The sequence below is a fragment of the Acomys russatus genome, chromosome 19 (assembly GCF_903995435.1).
Source record: "Acomys russatus chromosome 19, mAcoRus1.1, whole genome shotgun sequence".
Lineage (NCBI taxonomy): Eukaryota > Metazoa > Chordata > Mammalia > Rodentia > Muridae > Acomys > Acomys russatus.
In genome coordinates this window covers 23,451,706-23,472,295 of record NC_067155.1, presented here as the reverse complement: position 1 = coordinate 23,472,295, position 20,590 = coordinate 23,451,706, and positions in this window count along the sequence as shown.

The following is a 20,590-nucleotide window of genomic DNA, read 5'->3' as shown; positions in this document are numbered from 1 at the left end:
CTGCCCTTTGCACATGAGAGACAGACAGGCGGAGAGGAGAGAGGAGCAGCAAGTGCAGACCTGGCTTGAGCGCACATGGATCGGGAAAAGGATCAGCGAACAGGCCAGACCAGTGCACAAACCAGAGATACCTAGAGCCCCATCCCATGGAACGGATACTGGAAAGTTCACTCCTTTTTCCCTTTAGCCTTTTCTCCCTCTTATGTAAGCTAGCTGGGTTGTATAATAAAGTTTAATTGTTAAGAAACAGAGCCAACAGCCCAATTTCTCCAAACGACCACCATCTCTAACCAAGTGTTGAAATCAGAAGCATCTGGCTTGACTTCCCTAGACATGGACAACTACCTGTCTTTATTTCCTCTGCCACCATCTTAGTCTAAATCAGACATTTTGGCCTCAATTATGATAGCCTTTTTAACACTCTTTCCTCATTCTCTTTCTGAACTCCTCTTGTTTCGGCTTACTGTTCCCTACACCCCACCCAGCTCTTGAATTGCATTCTTATTTCATTTTCCTTCTTACTTTAAAATCTCATAGTCATCCTTCAGTCTCTGCTTGGACATCTTTTCTTCAGAAAAGCTCTTTAGACCTCTGCCAGTGCTTTATGTGTTAAACATGCTCATGGATTTCTATAATCTTGTGAGGTTTGTGTTAACCTTGTTACTTAGTCTTCATATAATTATTGCCATTTAAGTTATCTCTTTTAACAGCCTAATTCATCCAAGCACTTATATTTTATATTTCTATTATTGCTAGGTATTTTAAAATCTCATTTATGGGTAATTAAAATGCATGTTTACGTTATGAAATCACATATTCTGTTAAAGACATTTTAAGTGTCATGATATAACATAAACATTCTACTTGTACACTGGGTTCATGGGGGGGGTGGCCAGTAAGCTGTGAGATTGGGGAGCCCATTTGCAGCAAGCATGAGGTTGAGACATGTCCAAGTCCTGAAAATCTCATCCTGAGACTGGCATGTCCTGGCACAGGTAGCCTTTATAACCCCCACCACTGCCTCCCTTGAGGTAGTCATGTAGCCTGGTAGCCAGGTTTTAGGTTAAACTTCCTCTCTCCTTATAAGGACATGTCTAGCTAGTACCCAGAATTTGTCTTCATGCAAATGAAGCATTCCCTGAACCTTGGCCCCAGCCAATGACGCACACACTTACCCTGAAATCCCCTACTCTCCATCCAAATTTATATAACCCTTATTCACCTACAATAAAGAGATCTGTATCACTGAAACCATCTCCAGAGAAGGCTGTTTCTCCCACACTCAATGCTGCCAACCCATCTGTCCCAGGCTAAGTTTCATTCCTTCTAGGCCAGCCCCAGTACAGTGAGGCCTGGACACCTTGAGAGAAAAATCAGACCCAGGATAGCAAGTTCATAGCTACCAAAGGTTGCGGTGGTATATAAATTGAGCTGGCTTGATGTTAACATACACCAACTCAGTTTATTCTTCAGAAGGTTAAAGCGTTCTTGTCAAAATTTCACTGAGGATCATCACTAAGGAAGCTTTAGCACTAGGCTTGGGGGTGAGCAAGGCTGGGTGGAGAGTTCATAGATAAAGCCATACTTCCTGGCTGCCCACCGAGTGAAACATAACTACAGCAGAAGCAATGAAGGCAGGTTGAAGAAGGGGTGATTGACATGAAGATCACCTCAAACTGCCTCCATGTAGACCCAGATGCCCCATGAAGAAGCGGGTGCCCTGTGAAACAAAGGGCACCGTTAGAGGGTCTGAGGGTCAAATATAATTTAATCTGTCTCCTAAGGTAAACGGACCTTGAAGAAAACCTCCATTAACCTTGTCACTGTTCTGCTGGAGATGACTGTATGTCACTTTGCTCACCATCTCTCAAAGTATGTATTTAAAATCTTGAGCAAAGAGATGCAGCATTATCTTGGCATCTAGTTGATGTCACAATGAAGTGACTTTTCAGGAACAGTTAAAAGATGACTAAAATAGTCAGTTAAAGGGGAAACACTCTAATGTTGATTAATAGTTAAAGAGATGGGTGAGATATGATCTCATCATAATTAATTAACATAATGACTCTAGTATATAATGCCAATAATTAATTGCATTTGCTGAATAAACTGAACTAATAAGAGTATAAAGCAGCTTTATTTTTTATATCTGTTATCTGCTAACCTTCCTGTGTTCAATGGCATTTTCAGTCTCTCTAGATGAAATCTGGAATTGCCAGCGTTCTTTTTCCAGTTTGGGACAGTCTAGTAAAATACAAGATCATGTTTCCCTTCTCCATATTATGGAGGGCTATACCACCTGCTACTTTCATTCTTTTACCATGTCTCAGGACCATCAGAAGTGGTTGGTACATACATGGCCTAGCTTGTCTGTGATAGCGTGAGAATATATGACTTCAAATGTGGCACCTTTTCATGTCATTCTGACTCCTCACCTTTTTCTCCCTTGAAGTACATCCTGAAAAGTAGGAAGGTTATGACCTTCCTCTGAAACTGGTCCCAAGCACTTCCTTTGCAAAGTGTCCCTGTGTCCAGAGTAAGGTGCTCCAAACATAGAGATGTGAGGAAGGACTGTACACTGGAGCCCAGAAGAAGCCTGTTCTACTCTCTGTTGTAATAGGGCCACAGGTGAGGGAAGAATGGACACCACTCTTGGAAATAATCCTCAGAATTAGACATTTCTGTTACAGAACAGAAACAGGGTGTGTTTGTATAATAATCACCTAATTCCATTTTGTCCTTGTTAAGCATGTGTCTAACAAGTCATTAGGATGTATAGTATTTGATGTTGGTTATTTCTTCTCCATCTATCATTGGGCCACTGCTGATGTTTTAAGAAAGCAAAAACCTGTTTGAATTCCTATTATGTGTAGATGGCTGAAGGCCTTGCCACTTGTCATGGTAGCAGAATTCTCACTGTCCCTGGATCACAATGTTTATTCAAACATCAATCATGGCACTGCTCAAAAGTATGATGACAGTCACAATTGAGATCACTAATCAGCTGGGTTCAAAAGATGTGCTTATCGTGGATTATATAGGTAAAGCCTAGATTCTTAAGTTAGAAATAGGAGGTGGGGTGTCACTCAAGGAGAGGCAGTGGCAGAAGAAAAGTAAGGGAAACTCTTGGGAGCCAGTGTGGGAGGTGGAACCTCAGTCCTGCAGTCACAGGGAATTGAAATTTGTCAGTAATTCAGGCAAGCAGAGTCTTCCCTGGCACATTCCAACAGAAGCCTCATTTGTGGGGCTGTTTTGGTTTTGTGAGACTCTAAGCAGAGAGATGAGTCAAAGCAGTCCAGGCTTCTTAGAAAACTGGAAGACAGTGTAAGTGTGTTTTTGAAGCAGTTAGCTTCATGAATCTATTGTGCACATCCTCTCCAAAGTCATTGGTCACATGCATCTAACATATCTGCCCTCTCTCTCTCCTATAGCTGATGAAAGTTGGGAAGCAAGTGATGAAAAACAACAACAACAACAACAACACAAAAATATCCAAAACCCCCAAACCAAAACCAAAGCAAACCAAAAAAAACAATAGACTTACACATCCTCTTATGTCCTGAGGACAAAACAGTACAATAGCTACACAAACCAGAAAATCCTTGTATGATCCAAACTTGCTTTTTCCTTTCTGTCAGAGACTCTGCTGCCTGTGTATTCTCTTAGGCCTTTGTCTGATGAATCTTCACTCAGAATCAGAATAGAAGGCAAGGGACTTTCTCTGCTTGAAATTTTATTGATTAGGATTTTCAATCCTATCCAGAATGTACCAGAAAGATTAGTGGATTATAGAAAGACTACCTGGGGGAGAGAGAGAGACAGAGAGAGACAGAGACTGAGACTGAGATACACACACACACACACACACACACACACACACACACAGAGAGAGAGAGAGAGAGAGAGAGAGAGAGAGAGAGAGAGAGAGAGAGAGAGAGAGAGAGTTGAGAAATGAGACCTACAGCAAACCCAAGCTGCAGGACAGACAGCAGTCATGTGATTATCAACTTGATTGAGACATGCACTCCTGAGGTGCTCTGAGACAAGTAAGTCAGGAGGGCTCTGACCTACTCAATGGATTAATCTCTGGATGGATTCATAATCTGATGGCATTACCAGGAGTGGGTACCATGAAGAATGTGAGGAAATAGGTATTTGGAAGTATGCTTTTGAGGGCTACACCTTACCCAGTATCGTCCTTGCTAAGACTGCTTCCTCTGCTTTCTTTTTACCTTGATGTGAGTGAGTGCTCTCTTTGCTTCTTCTCTGCAACAGCTTGTTTCTCTGTCAGGTGTTCCTGTTGTGTGCCACAGCTAGCCTCTCTGTCATGTGTTCCTGCTGTGTGCCACAGCTGGCCCCTCTGTCATGTGTTCCTGCTGTGTGCCACAGCTGGCCTCTCTGTCATGTGTTCCTGCTGTGTGCCACAGCTAGCCTCTCTGTCATGTGTTCCTGCTGTGTGCCACAGCTGCCCTCTCTGTCCTGTGTTCCTGCTGTGTGCCACAGCTAGCCTCTCTGTCCTGTGTTCCTGTTGTGTGCCACAGCTGGCCTCTCTGTCATGTGTCCCTGATGGCACAATGTTCTGTGTAAGCCCTTGATGATCATAAACAACCATGAATTATGCCCTCTGAAACATGGATCCAGATGAGCACTGTCATGTATATTTCTTAGTCAAATTGTCACAAAGATGAACAGGAGCTAATGCAATAGCCATTTGGCCAGGGAACCCTAGAGAGTGACTGGAACAATCACAGAAGTCCTACATGGCTTAGGAGGCCTGAGTTCTGTTATGGAAAGAGGAAAGATAAAGACAGGCCTCATTTGAAATCTTACGCTCTCTAACTCTCTTGTTCCCTTTGATAGAGACAAGTGTCCATGATTCCTGATGATCTGGACATTTGGATTTGTTAGGGAATCAGCAAATATTTGCTGATAAACCAATCTGACTGGAAGGCAACCACTTCTCAAAGCCTTCTTTTTCATTGCCCACATACTATTAAGTCAGTGACCCTGACATAATCTCCCAACTACCTACCTATCCAGTATGACACCTTACATTGCAAAAATAGTTTTAAAGTTTCCAGGAAGCTGAACTCAGTAATTAAACACAAAAATGTAAGCATTTCAAGAGGAAATGTGTGAGAATTATCTCATTGTTAATTTCATGTTAGTAGTGTGAAGTAGCTCTTACCAGGACGCCATCAAAGAGAGATGGGCTGTGAGCATATTCTGTTGGCAGGTTGTTTGCACCTGAAGACACCTTTCTACAGCTCAGCAAAGTTGTGTGAGTCTGGCTAGCTATTGCTTCCATTTTTTAATTAACACTTCTTGAGATTTCAGCAGAAACACAATAACAGGAAATTCTGAAAAAAAAAAAATGGAAGATGTTAACTGAAAACGCTAAGAAGTCCACAGGATAGACCTTGGGTATAGGAGGAGAGAAAACCAGCTATGACATTTCGATTTATCTTTCACTGTATCGTTTGGCGGCTATAATTTGGCCACCTATATCGTGAAGTATTCACAAGAAGCTGTCACAGGAGATGTTGGTGGAAACAATGATGTCATCTACCTACTTGCCTTGATAATTTAATGTTGTTCCCCAAAAGAGTGTTATTTAAAGTCTGGCCAAGAAAATTTCCTATGACTCAGTCTAAGGAACTAGTAGGACATTTCCTGGGAAGTTCTTTGGACAATAATCTCCTTTGCTACTAAGAATGCTACTTGAGGTCACCCAGATTTTCTCACTGTTCATCTGGAATACAAGACTTTGGCTCCAATTTTCCTGACCACAACCAAACAAGTGCTATCACTCAATTTATGTGGGAAATACTTTGAGTGCTAGCCAAAGCCTGAAATCTGAGTTCTAAAGAAATATTGGTAGGGAAAAAATATCTACACAATTGGGTAGATGAATAGATGAGGTTCATTCTTAACTTAGTCTCTAATCTTTCAATTTGCCTGCTGAAGGTCATTGGTGGGAACAGGGGTGTAGGAGTGAAGAATGTGATAAAAGACACCTCCATGTTGGCTTGCCATTGTTTGGCAATGACTCTGTAGAGAGACAGTTTTTGAATCATCGGGGAAGAATTAGCTTGCTGGGCTTGTTGTCAGTAAGTACCATGAACTAGGTGGCTACAGCAACAGCAGTTACTTCATAGCTATGGGTGGCAAAATACCAAGCAGCACGTGGACCAGTGTGTCAGTCAGACGGCTCCTTTTTGAGGGCTGTGACAGTCCTTTGCCATCCCCTCCATTAGCTTACAGTGCTTTTCAGGCCATCTTGGGCATTCTTGGGCTGCCAGATGCATCACCCTTGTCTTAGGTTACTGTGATGAAACATCATAACCACAAGAATTTGTGGAGGAAAGGGTTTATTTGGCTTATACTTCCACACTGTAGTCTATCACTGAAGAAAGTCAGGGCAGGAACTTGGATGTAGGAACGGATGCAGAGGTCATTGAAGGGTGCTGCTTACTGGCTTGCTCCTCATGGCTTTTTCAGCCTGCTTAAAAAAAAAAAAAAAAAAACCTTAGGACCGCCAGCCCAGAGATGGCACCACCAATAATGGGCTTGGCCCACCCATATCAATCACTAATTTAAAAAATGCCCTACAGGCTAGTATACAGTGCTACCTTATGGAGTTATTTTCTTGATTGAGGTGGCTTCCTCCCAGATGACTATAGCTTGTGTCGGGTTGACATAGAACCAGGCAGCCATCCTTCACATGGCGTTCTTATTGTGCAGATGTGAATTTTTCCTTTCTAAGGCCACTAGAATAAAGCCCATCAGCTGTGAGGAAAGGTTCCTGTACAATTAACAATATTGGCAATTATGGTTGAATACATAGAGGCCGTTTATCTGAGATGCTTTAAATATGAATATTAAGGTAGCAAGAACTTCAGTGCGTGAGGCCTTCTTCCATGCAAGCCGAATGTTCTAGTCTCACAAGAATAGCCTGTGCAACGTTATGACACTTTCATTAACCTAAGCTTGAGAACCCACTAAGGTTTATCTGGAATCATCCATAATCTCAGTTGCCGAAAGGGGGGCTTAACAGCTTTTGAGATGTAGCTTGAAAGTCTTCAAAATCATGTCTGCCTACCACTAAGACACTTAAGCAGGACTCTACTGAGAAGCAGCCATCCACATTTGGATGTGTCTCTTCCTTTTCCTGAGTGCCTTGTTCTTTCCCCTTGATGATTAACATAAAAACCATGTGTTTTTGGTGGTTTTCATTTCTTTTGTTTGAATCATATAGACATGTAATTTCTATTTTTAGTTATTTTATTTTGTACATATACATTTATATTATTGCACAGATATGCAATATGGCAAGAAGAACCGTGACACAATCAGGAATTACATAAATGTTACATTCTTAGTGTTTTGGTTATTTGAATTTGACAGCCTTGAAGAAGACATCTTTCCTATCTTTGTGCATCTAAATTTCTGAATGTAAATCAGTCTCCATCACATATTGTCATTATCAATTTAGAACACCTATCTAGACCTAAAAACATTTAGCCCCTAAACAATTAAGCTTCATTGTAAAACTAAGCTACCTGGTCTTCAACTCCATCAGAGACTTGAGAAGGAGTAAACTTGATTATTTGAGTATGCCAGGAGAGTAGGTTAGTAGCTTTCCAAATGAAAAGTTGAAAGAGACAGTTTTCTACCTGAATTGTCACTCAAAACTGTCTATAACATTGGAGCATCTTCTTTAGCCTTCTGGCCCAATATGTCTGACAGACATATTTGTGAGACAGGAAGTATTTAGGACTTGCTTACCCTGTCTTAGCAGAGTTTCGCTGTCAACTCTGGCTGCATCCAAGCTGGCCCCCCCCCTTTTTTAGCCAGAATTGTGTTTGTGGTAGAAACAAGGACCTTTTGCCTAGTGGCTTGTTTGCCACATTTGAAGCCTAAGGAGGTTCTTTGATGCTCATCATCCTCTTTGAGGTAGGCTGGGTGTTGCCAGCAGTTAGCCTGTCTCATTGTTGATGAATCTTTAAAGTAATAAAAAAATTTTAAATGCCATATTCTGCATGTCTCTGAGGTTTTTGAAGACCTTGTCTTTTTATAGAGTCATATCTATCTGCTGTACCTAAGATGTATATTCTTGTGACAAAAGTAGACTATTAATTGATATGACTATGATTTAGTCTACTAACATTTAATTTGTATAACTTGTTTCTCCTAAACAGCTTGATAGCACTTTCAAAGCATCGAAAGTGATATATTTATATTATGAAGAGTAGTCTTACATTTTAATTCTCATTTTAATTCTATACCACTGTATCTGGAACTTATTTTGCATCTATATACAAAATTCTATATCAGTGAATTAAAAATATCTTGTGAGTGACAGTTGAAGCATTAAGTTGAAGAGTAGATTCACTAGTCTACTTTTTGTTCTATCTTCCATGTCCATTTCTATATCCCGCTTCCCCTCGCTTCTTTTCAACCACTTTCTCCAAACAGGATGCCAACGTCCAGTATGCTGTCAGGAATGCATCCTGTCAGGTCTGAGCCAATGTCAGTGTCTGGTTCTTTTGTTTTGAAAGCATATAATTTCTCACAAGCATTATACAGTCCTAAAATTATAAGTGTATAAAAGCTGTGAGTGAGGCATGGAACAATTAAGGCTGGATTTCTGCTTTTTGTATGAGCAGGAAAAGAAGACATCTGTAAATCTTCATTCATGCCATATGAAGAATGGCATCTAATAGTAATTCATAGGGCATTCTTTAAGTCAACAAGAATCATTGTCCAAGCCTAGACACTCACATTTCAGCCAGTCTCAGAGCTAGTCCCATATGGTGGAATTAGCAATATAAGTTACCTGCTTGTTCTGTAATTTAAGTTCTTCACATCCCAATTGTAGCCCCCTCCCTCATTCCCTCCTGATCCCTGCTCCTTCCCAGCATGTGATGCCACCTGAGTTTTTGATCCTAGCCATTTGGATAGGTGTAAGATGGAATCTCAGAGTTGTTTTGAGTTGCATTTCCCTGATAATTAGGGATGTTGAGTATTTCTTTAAGTGTTTCTTGGCCATTCGATATTCCTCTATAGAGAATTCTCTGTTTAGTTCTGTACCCCATTTTTAATTGGATTATTTTGTTTGGTGGTGTTTAATTTCTTCAGTTATTTATATATTTTGGCTATTAGCTCTTTGTCTGATGCCAGGTTGGTGAAGATCTTTTCCCAGTCTGTAGGCTGTCATTTTGTTCTGTTGACAGTGTCCTTTGCCTTACAGAAGCTTTTCAGTTTCATAGGGTCCCATTTATTGATGGTTGATCAGATGGTTGATCTTAGGGCCTGAGCTGTTAGTGCTCTGTTCAGGAAGTTGGGTAAAGCCAGCACAGAGAGACTAGAATTTCAAGCTTCCCAGGAAGCAGCAGCGAATGTGGGCTGTGGCCTGCACAAATCTCTGGTCTGTGAACCAAGTGGATCTGGCCAATAGGCTGTAGGTAGGCAGGGTGAGATCAAGGCCAGACACTGCTAGCAGGATTGCAGCTAATGAGTAATGTGGCCCAAGCTGGTCTCTGCTCAGTGGGCTTCACTTGTGTCTTAGCTGTATCTCAGTGGTATGCTTCAGGCGGGTGTGTGTATACAGACTGAGACCTGAAGTTGCTTGTACGATGGCGGCTACCTGGATTCAGCTCCGCCAGCCACAAGGTTTGTTCCCAGCTAGTAGGCAGTTGGGGGTGTTGCAAGAGATCAGGTCTCCAAGCTGCTCATAAGTTCCACAGGCCCTCTTGGGATGGCAGGGTTGTATTTGTCTGTTCTGAGACCTAGCCAGTTTAGGCTAGCAAGCAGCCGGGGGTCTGAGATAGCTCAGGGCTCAGAGGTACTTGGGTGCTGCGCCCTCTTTCCTGGGAGGCAGCTAATGTGGATTGTGTCCTGTGCCAGGACTAACCTCTGCCGGTTCGCTCCCTATCCTGGATCCAGAAACAGAGGACGGAGGCTGGGGGGGGGGGTGGGGTGGGGGAGGAGTGGGGTGGGGGGCTGGGAGACTGGGGGGTGGGACTGAAAGCCTGGAGCTGCAAGTATACCCCACAGTTTTTCTGCCCGGGGCCCCGCAAACAGTAGCCGGTACTGCAGGGATTTCCCACAGTTCTTTCCAAGATGGCGGCTAATGTGGGCTGTCCCCAGGGATTTTTCTGTGGGTTAGCTGAGTGGCCAGGGGTCAGACCCACCCATGCCCCACACAATTTGGATCCTTCTCACCTGAGAATCAGAAACACTGGTGTTTTGTAGTTCTCAGTTTGGTCTTTAGGTCACTGTGCAGTCCTGTATTTCCTGCTAATCAGATGCAGTGTGCAATCGGTGCCGCCATCTTGGAAAATCATAAAACCATGTTTTAAAAAGTCCCTTAATAATTCAACCCTGTGGGGCTGGAGAGATGGCTCAGCAGTTAATAGCACTGGCTGCTCTTCCAGAGGAGCTGGATTCAATTCCCAGCACCCATATGGCAGCTCACATCTGTCTGTACCTCCAATTCTAGGGGATCTGGCATCTTCAGACATACATGCAGGCAAAACACAAAACTAAAATAAAAAAAAAAAAAATCTAACTCTGTTTCATACTAGATGATCCTGAACTTCCTGTCTGAAGCAAAGTAGAAAATCTTTGCTTCACTGACTCTTAGAATAGAGCTCCTTAGACTGCTGCAGGAAACAACAACAGTCCTTGGGCTACAGCTCATTGCTCCTGACAATATGGGTGCCTTCAGACAGGTAGACTCAGATACCAAAGGAAAATGAGTTTATGGGCAATCAAGCAGAAGTACAATAGGAGGAAAAGGATATAATCTAATGATAGCCAACAGGGTGCAATGGTGGTGTTTGACAATGCCTTTTTGTTTAGGTTCCCCTTGGTCTGTCTGAGTGGCATTTAAGGAAGGAAAATTGTCACAGGAAGACAGTCAAAGGAAGAAGCAAGGGCTAGAGTAAGCCTCTGAGATTTTATGGTTTGCTTCAAGGATAGACAGATGTAGTTCCTGCCTCCAGTTCCTGCCCTGACTTCCCATGATGATGAATTGTGACATGGAGGTGTGAGCCAGATAAGCACTTTCTTTCCCAAGTTGATTTTGGCCAGTGTTTACCACAGCAAAAGAAAGAAAATAACTAGAACAGTATGCCAGTATGACATTCTCAAAGGTAGAATAGCAACACTATTACAAATGGATTATTTCATATTTTGTTACCCTTAAATTAAATAGGTAAACAAACAAACAAACAAACAAACAAACAACTGGGTACTAAATATTGAATTCCCACAAAACTCCAGAACAAATGCCTGGAATACTCCACATAGTGCCTTTAGATTTCAAAAGAATGTTTGAAACAAAAATCCTTCCACTGTGCAGTGTGTGCCCAGCTATTCACTGTCTATGTTGGCAAGGCTGTCAACTAAAAACCCTGAATTTATGTTTGTTGTTTGGATTCTCTATATATTCTGATTTGCAAAAAAAGGATATTCAGAACTTTTGTCTCTGTTCCAAGTGAGTGTCTTGGGACTTAGCAGCTGTGTAAACACACACAGTCCAAGGAACTGACACCAGGGATTAATGACAAATACTGAACACACATTTCTAATCTTATTAAAAGAAAGGCATGTGAGCCCACAGAGAGGGTTAGGATGACAGGATACCTGCTGGGAACACTGGGACTCTACCTGACAAAATGAGGAGCATGAGCTCCGCTGCATAAGCACACGTCTTCAGGTCAGCATGTGGTTGGGGAAAAGCCCACATTACTAGTCCACAGGAAGGAAAGAAAAATTATGGCTCCATTGTTGCCTTATGTAGAAATGGACAATTCATGGCCCATTTAGCCAGTCCCACTGCCAGATGCCTTTCAATATTGCAAACAAATACTGAAGAGCTACAGTAGCCAAGGGCATTCATTTGAATACATTCAATCCAGCTGCTGTCCTGGGAAAACTTTCTCACCACACATTTTACACTCTTTGAAACAGCTTGTGAAGATGTTTGGACAGAGGAGTATACTGTGAGACACATTACAGCTTCCATGATGATATGTTTTCTATACGTTGTTCTGTTTTGTTAGTTTTTTTGTTTGTATATTTTTTATTTTGTTTTTTTTTTGTTGGGGGGGAGGTTGCAAGGGTGGAGGGCAGATACGAGGAAACTGGTCAATGAGTGGGACTGGCGTACATGATGTGAAGCTCACAAAAAAATCAATAAAAAGTAACAAGTAAACAAATCACCCCCGCCCCACCCCCACCAACAACACCAACAAAACACCTTTGCTTAAGCCCCCACTTTACCCTTAGAAGCTTATTGCTTTTAGCTGTCATCTCTCGGTGTAAATGTCTTGATGCAGAGCTGTATCCTACCCTCCTTTCTGTGCAATCTGTAAAAACCTTGCAACAATCCCGTTGCACTATTGGTGCTTCTTCTGACCACCCTCTACATGCTCCATTTAACAGGAGGACCTGTTGTATAATAATACTCTCTGCCGATCATCCATCAGCAAATTGCCAAGAACTGAACAAAATGATAATGAGCCACATTGCCATGATGGGAAGAAGTGATAAACCTGTTTTGGAGAAAGGCAGTTGTATAGGAAATTCAGAATTTCATGGTAAATTAGAAGGTCATTGTAGAGGAGTGACCACAATAGCGCTGGAGTTTTATTTAGCATTGCCTGTCTGCAAGATAGGCAGAAATGGTGGCAAATTAGGCTTGGGTGATAGCTCAGTGCTTAAGAGCCCTTATTGTTGTGTACAGGACCCAGGCTTGGATCCTAGCACTGACATAGCCTCTGGAAGAACTGTCAGTATTCTTGACTGCTCAATCATTTAGTGTGTGTCTTCTACCTGCGCTCCCACCCCACGATGGGATACGCCTGTTAATCCTGAAATTTGCTGGAGAAAAAACCCTTTCCAGCATTTGTAGCTAAATTTAAAGCAAGCTTTATTAAATATTAAATACTGACCAGGAATTTCCCAGCTGAGATGGCCTTGAGCCACATGCTACAGGGGTTTATAAGGACAAATCTATAGGCCACTGTACCTTCCATGAGGCGCTGCTGTTTTCCAAGAACTACAATTCCCAGCATTCCAGGAAGTTACCTGATCCCTTGTCAGGTGGGGGCTTACAGGTTAATTTTGGGCATTACAAAGCCAATTCCTAAATTCTCTTTGATCATAACCATGGCAGCAATCTCAGTGCTAGTGAGCCTGACAGGGAAGAATTCACACTACGGCACAGGTAGTGTGCAAGCAATCAAAGTTTTATTAGCAAGTGAGGAGAGAAAGCAGAAAGTATGCCATCCAGAGTAGACAGAGGACCCACATGCCTACCTCTATCACCTCGTCATACAAGGCTTGGTCTATCATTTTTTCCATCTCTTCCCAACCCCAGGTAGATCCATGTTGTCTTTCTTCTTCTGAGTTTTTCCCCCACACTCAAGCCGCAAACTCTCTGTTTTGTTTTACTCAGTGTTCCTGGCCTTGTGCAACACTGGTTGGAGGGTTCTCAAATCTTCTTACTGTTAGATTTCACTCTTCATTTGTGCCATCTCCATTCTTACAGTATTAAACATTATGATACAGGTATTCTGGCCATTGTCCAATTATTTCATAGATATTTCAGTCCACCACAGGAGAGATGATGTCTCCTCCTCTCTACAATTTCTTACACATGAGAAGTGCATTTTAGTTTGGCCATGTGGTTGGTTTTTGGAGGACTTGCATCGATAGCACACAGCTACTTAGCATCTAGATACTAGCACTGGTTCAGACAAACATTTATGTGTCCAAAGCTGTCCAGGTAGAGGCTATCTTCTCCCATTCCTCACATGTCACAGCAGCAAAAGTCCCAAACCTATGTTTCAAATCATTAAACATGAGAAAACAACAACAACAGCAACAACAACACAGGTCCTCGAACACAACTGATCCCAGAACCTAAGCAAGGTCAGGCCTGGCTAGTACTTGAATGGGAGAAAACAAATGATTTAGGAAGACTGGAACTCATTGCATCAAGTTCCCACAGTAGTGTACTTAAGTGGAAGTCTATTTGCATCAAGGTTTGCTTTTGTAGTTTACAACAATAATACAACGATTGCATTGAACTGTGGTTTTGTATTTGTCTGCAGGGAGATCATCTTACTCAAGCCTTTCTAAGTTACTAAACAGCCCAAGAGGCTAGAGCCATTTTACAAAGTTAAAAAAAGCCTTCTTTTTCATACATGAAGGTGCCAACTGGACTGATGATACTCTGAGGAGACACTGTACCCTCCCTTTACCTATTAGGCTATCGAGGCAATGGTCCCTAACATGATGGGATTTTTCCAGGAACATTGTGCTGGGAGAGGGAAAAGCCTGAAGCCTACAGCTGGCTAGAGGGGGAACCTGGTTGTCAGGAAGCAGTTTCACATGTTTGTTAGATCATTCTGTGGGATAGACTGGAGCCAAGACAGAGATCGGTCAATGATGAGCCAGACCACAGCTCAGCCAGAACTACTGAATGACACTACCCTTCTCTACCTAAACCTCACGTGTACAAGCTGACTTAGGGGGAGGAGGAGTCCCTAACTTCTTGTTCCTCTTTCCAGTTGTGGCCACACAGACATAAACTTTTCTCTGATTTTTCACTATTATTTTTCTTTTTGATTGGCCTATTGAGAACAAATGCCTGGGCTCTAGCTTATTAGAACTTCCAAGGCCTAAGTTCTAACCCCAACAACTCTGATTACAGTTTTGACTACTTCATGTTCCAGGAGCAAATTCAAGATCAAAGGAGGTGAGAACTACAAATCCTTGCTGCTTTCAGGTTCTCCATTATATTATATTAATCTCTAGTTGTACTTGGTGGCACAACTGCTGCAAAATGCTCAGGCATAGGTTACTAACACACATTAAGATAGATGTAATATAGATAGAAAATGATATAAATGTGTATTTATATAAAAATGAAGAGTACAGAAAGCCAATATTCCCTGTTAATGTTTAGCTTGTGTTGTATACAGAAATCTAATTTCTAGGAGGTATCATGAAGGATATTTTTTATTCAAGTAACTATTGTGAATTATAACTTATTTGTGAGCATTACTTTTTTTCAACTTCAAGAGTAGTATAAAATCTCATAATAGGCATGAAAAAAATACATATGGCTAACTATGCATTTCTTGTTGAACCATAAGGAAGTCAATGATAGAACATGAGAGTTTGAAATAGGTCATAAATATTTCAGATGAAGCCAAGATGAAATTGAAATCTTTGTAACTGCTTCTTTTACTGGACCCCTTTCCTGGTTCTTTTATAGAAAACTGATATTTTTTGGGCAAAGTATTGAATCATTTTACTCCATGTATATCTAAAAGCAACTTGCATTTTACTTTTTTGTTTTTGCCCCAAATTTCATTATAAGCAAAAAGCTTAACACACAACTACTTTGTTGGGTTGCAGTTGTTCTCAATTTTAGTTTTTTCAGTCTTAAGTTGTTTTCAGGCTAAAAATTAGACACTAAAGAAAGTGAAGTATATTCACATATGCAGTCTAGCTGGTGTTGGTATTAAAACACTGGGAAGGGTGGACTGGAGAGATGACCTGGCTCGATAGTTAGAGAGTGCTTGCTGCTCTCACAGAAGAAAGGGTGCCATTTCCAGCCCTTAGACGTAATCTTTCATAGTTGCCTTTAACTCCTGCTCCATAGGCTCCAATGCTCTCCCACACACTCTGTAGGTACTGTATGCACACACACACTATATGTGTGTGTGTGTGTGTATGTATATGTATATATATATTAAACACCCATACATATAAGCAAACTAAAAAGAAACAAACAAAACCATATGGAAGGACATCACTTTAAGTCTAAAGTTCTATAATCCAGTCCTGACTTTACCAAGGGATGGGACTGTGATTCTGACCAACGCTCATAGCTTTCTGATTCCCTAGGTGCTTATCTATGAAATGAGAAGATAGTGAAAAAAGATTTTTGTGTAATTCAAATGCTGATTTCTGGACATCCTCTCCCCAATTGTCTCCTGATATGCCAACAGGGCAGCTTACAGCCAATTGGTGAGCAGGGGAGAGAATGGGACTGGACTTTCAGCCATGTATTGTTGGAGGAGTTAGAAGAAGAAGTAGGGGACTGAGGCAAGGGCAGATGTTCAGGGCAGACCAGGAGAGAAAGAAAGAGAGAGGGGGGGGGGGGGAGAGAGAGAGAGAGAGAGAGAGAGAGAGAGAGAGAGAGAGAGAGAGAGAGAGAGAGAGAGGAGGGTGGAGTGGTCAGCAAGAAAACCCACAAAGTGTAAGTATTTCTGGGATGCATGCTGGGAGGAAGCCAAATTAGCTTAGAGGGTTAAGAATAGAGTGATAACTGAACATCTATTGTGTTGTGAAGCTTATTATTAAACAAATATAATAGAGTATCAATTATTTGTGTGATAACCAGGTTAAGAGAGAAACTGAGAAAGAAAAACAATATTGAAGTGATCTTTTCTAGGCTCACTCTCCTTTTTCTGAATTCCTATGGCTCCTTCATTAAGTATCATGAGAAACAGGGCTTTACAGTGTAATCTCAGGGATCATAATGGGGTCAATGACAGAGTTTTACAGTTCACAATCTCCGAGATCACACTGAGATCAAGTACCCAGCAATAGGTATTTGATTATTACATCTCAGCTTTAAACAATACATTAATAAGCCAATCTCAAAGAATGTGACAGTTCTCAGTCTAATGGCTGAGATTTCAGCATTTGTGACCAATTATCAGAACCAGAGTAAAATAAAAACTAATAAAAAGGGATTCCATTATAAACACTTGACTCAATGGTTTTTAAAGTGCAAATCAGCCCCAAACCCTCATGCTTTCATGGATAATGGATTCCTTGTGGCTGCTAAAGAAATGACTGAAGACAGAGTACATTATGTTATATATTTTCAGTGGATGAGGAATGTCTTTCTTACTATGTTTATGGATTACATTGTCTTACACAAATTTAGATAACATATGGTTTTTAAAGAATATGCCCATGCTTGTTATAAGCAAGAGAAAAATCAGTCATCAGGAAACACTAAATAACTTAAATTTAAGCTGGAGTGGTAGGGTGCTCAGAAGGCAGAGGTGGGAAGAGCTCTGTGACTTCAGGCCATCTAGACCCATACAATCATCTTGATATCTCCAAAAAGAGCTCAAATTTAACTAGTACCACCTATGCAGTGTAAGAAAACAGTTATGATTTTTACCCTTTGGTACTAACTCCCCTTTCCCTTCATTACTATGGTTCATCTTACTTTTAGAGACAGGACTTTGTCTACCACTACATATATAAGACCTCCAATTTCATACTGTTGTGGGCAGATCCTGAGACCCCCAAAAGACCACCAAGACTTGAAACTTCTGTAATTGTAAGAGGAATCTTTAATGTTTCAACTCAAGCTGGAATGTACATGGCACCAATTTAATAGTATTGAGAAGTGACCCCTGGGCGTTGATCTGAGGACCTTTTATAAGTCCTTTTCCTTCCAACACACCTAAAGTGGGGGCAGGGTCTTAGCTTGGCAATCATCTATTGGTTGAGTAACATAAGGGGATCTAATGTCCAAAGGTGAGAGGCTACTGAGAAAAGCTCTAAGACTGCCCATGGCTTAGCTTTCTCTGTTCTCTTTGTTCACTACTTTGTCCAGGAAGTGTCTGGTCTCTTATTAACTCTATCTCTTGTTGTCAGGAAGGAATGTGGCCATAAAACTGGGTCTTTCAGCAACTCTATCTCTGGTGGGTCCTTCAGGTCAGTTGCTAGGTAATGCTATCTCTGGTGGGGCTGCTCTTTGCAGCTATGAGCTCAAATCTCCTTGCAGCTGTTTTCCTACCTTTTAAGTCTGTTTCTTCAAAGAACTTTATGACCCTAAGATAGGCACCGAGGTCATACATGGTTCTGGTGGCCAAATTTTTAACATCTTTTAGGTCTCTCAATGCCTTCTTTTTCACTGCTGAACATTACACACACACACACACACACACACACACACACACACACACACACACACTGTTACTTTTCTGTTGTGATAAACACTCCAAATACAAACAAAAGGAAGAATAAGTTTTATTTTGACACATACTATTAGACATTAGAAACCATAGTTGTAGGGGAGGCATGGCTGCAAGCTCCTGGAGCAAAAAGTTGGTTGTCCACTGAAAAAGAAATCGAGAAGTGGATAAGGCCACAAATTCTCAAAGTTCTCATCAGATACATGTAACCTCCAGCAAGTCTCCACCTCTTAAGAGTTCCAGGGCCTCCCAGATATGATCACCAGCTAGGGACCAAGTGTTTAAAACATATGAAGTTGAGCATTTAGGGGAATTTCTTATTCAAACAACCATATCCTGCTTCTCTCTCAGGAATGCTTAAAATCTTTTAGGGCCAGACACCTATGCTAGGTTCCCAGTCTTACCATGGGAGGTAGAAAATGAGTTTTCCATTGAGTGTTACAATTAGCTCTTTCAGAATGAGATTGCTGGTATCAGATGGCAGTAGAGACTCAGGAGCTCCACAAGCCCATGATGATTACAAAGTGTTAGAGCTCTTTGTGTCACGCTAAGCATGGCAGAGGAAGGAGATTGAATCTTGAGGCAAGTCGGGAAGCAGGTCTGGTGGGATACAGGCCTGACATGCTATGTGCATTGGTCAGTACTGAGCTAGTGGTGGCAATGGAGAGGGCTTCAGTAGCTGCCAAGGCAGCTACCACTGCCTGATCACTGGCATCAAGCCCTGGGCATCCAGATTTTCCCCCCAAATAAATGATAAGGATCATACAGTCATGATGGAGGAATGGCATGAACATGAGAGAACAAGCCAGCTAATCTTTATTTATAAACCTTAGGCAGAGGGGAGTGGTTTGTGGGTCTAATGTGTCTAATTTGAAAGGGCTAGAGGTGCCAGGATACTTAATCTACATGCAGTGGTACAGTACCTCATATAAATGAAGTAGCAGAAAGTCCTATCACAAGAAGGAAATATAGAATTTAACTATCCTATGGGTGGGGGAAGAACTTCTAAGTATGATTAAAAGTCATTTGCTGAAGGCTAGGATCTCCTTACTGTAGGGTGAGATATTCCCAGGAATGTCTAGGTGTTTGTTGAACAGGTTCATTAAGGAAAGGGATGGGCCTGTAATCTTGCCTGAGGGCTATGTGACACTCCACACAAGATCTTGTGTTCCCTAGATCAGGTGAAGAGAGAGCCATGCTAAGAAAAGGACTCCATCATAATAGATTGAACTCAGTTGGCTATCCAGAAACCCCAGACTTTGACCTTTCCAGAAAAGGCCCACATAAAACATTCCAAGTAGAAAATATTATATGAGTGTGTGTGTGTGTGTGTGTGTGTGTGTGTGTGTGTGTGTGTTTGTACATATGCAAACCATGTAACCAAAGGGACTAGCCTGGAGCAAGAGTGAGGTCCAAATGTGTTCAAATCCTGAAATATCTCAAATGAGAGCAGCAGTATTAAGAATTGCTCACTCTCTGTTCTGGGCCTGCATGTCCTGGTGCATGTAGTCTTGTGGCTCCACCTCCATTCCCCTGAAGGTCACATAGTTTGGTGACCAGGTTTCAGATTTTCTCATAAGGACATATTCAACTAGCACTTGGAATTCTTTTCCATTCAAATAAAGCATTCCCAGCACATAAGTCACAGCCAATAACATATGCTCACTCTGAAAACCCCTACCTACTTTCCCAAGGTTTATGTAGCCCTTATTCCCATCCCCCCAAAATAGAGCTGTATCACTGGAAGAGCTGTGACATTGAAAAGGCTGTATCACTGAAAGAGGTATATCAGAGAAGGCTTTTACCCCACCCCAGGCATTCACTGCCAGACAGAGATCCTGCTCCTAGCCTGCTCTGTTAAGCTTCATTGCTTTGAGCCAAGCATCTGCATGAATTGATGCCTGGACACCCCTGTTACAGGATATTTAATCCCATTTTGAACCCTGAGATTGTGAACTATAAAACATGTCTTTTGTTTGGTGCAGTTGAGCCGTTGAGCCCTAGTACAAACTTTTAGTCCAAGAGCTCTCTGTACACAGGATTTAATAAAGTTAACCCTAAGTCAAGAGGCAAAGCAAGAAACCAGTTGACAGGTATTAAAGAGTAGGAGGGACTTTCAGTTGAGTGGTATTTAAGACAACGTGGAGAAGGAGAAGGGGTTTTTAGCTCTTTAGCTCTTGAGCTCCTCAACTTGTTGGCCTTTGGCTTTTTGGTCTTTGAGCTAGCAAGCCTTTAGCCTTGAGTTGGAATGTTTTGGCCATTTCCTCCTGGGCTGTCAGTTGAACTAGTGAGCCTTTTGGGCCTTTTCCATCAGGTTATGAGCTGAGTAAGAAGGTCAGCTGGGTGTTTTCTCTGCCTCTCTGAGCTAGTGGGTTTTCACTCCAGCATCTGACTCCTAAGTCTTTATTGGTAAAATAGAACATTTGGGATTTTAAAAAAAGAAAACAACACACCCCAAAGGGAAGAAGCAGGACCTGGGCTATGGAATGATGTGTGTGTGTATGTGTGTGTGTGTGTGTGTGTGTGTGTGTGTGTGTGTGTGTGTGTGTGTGTGTGTGTAGTAT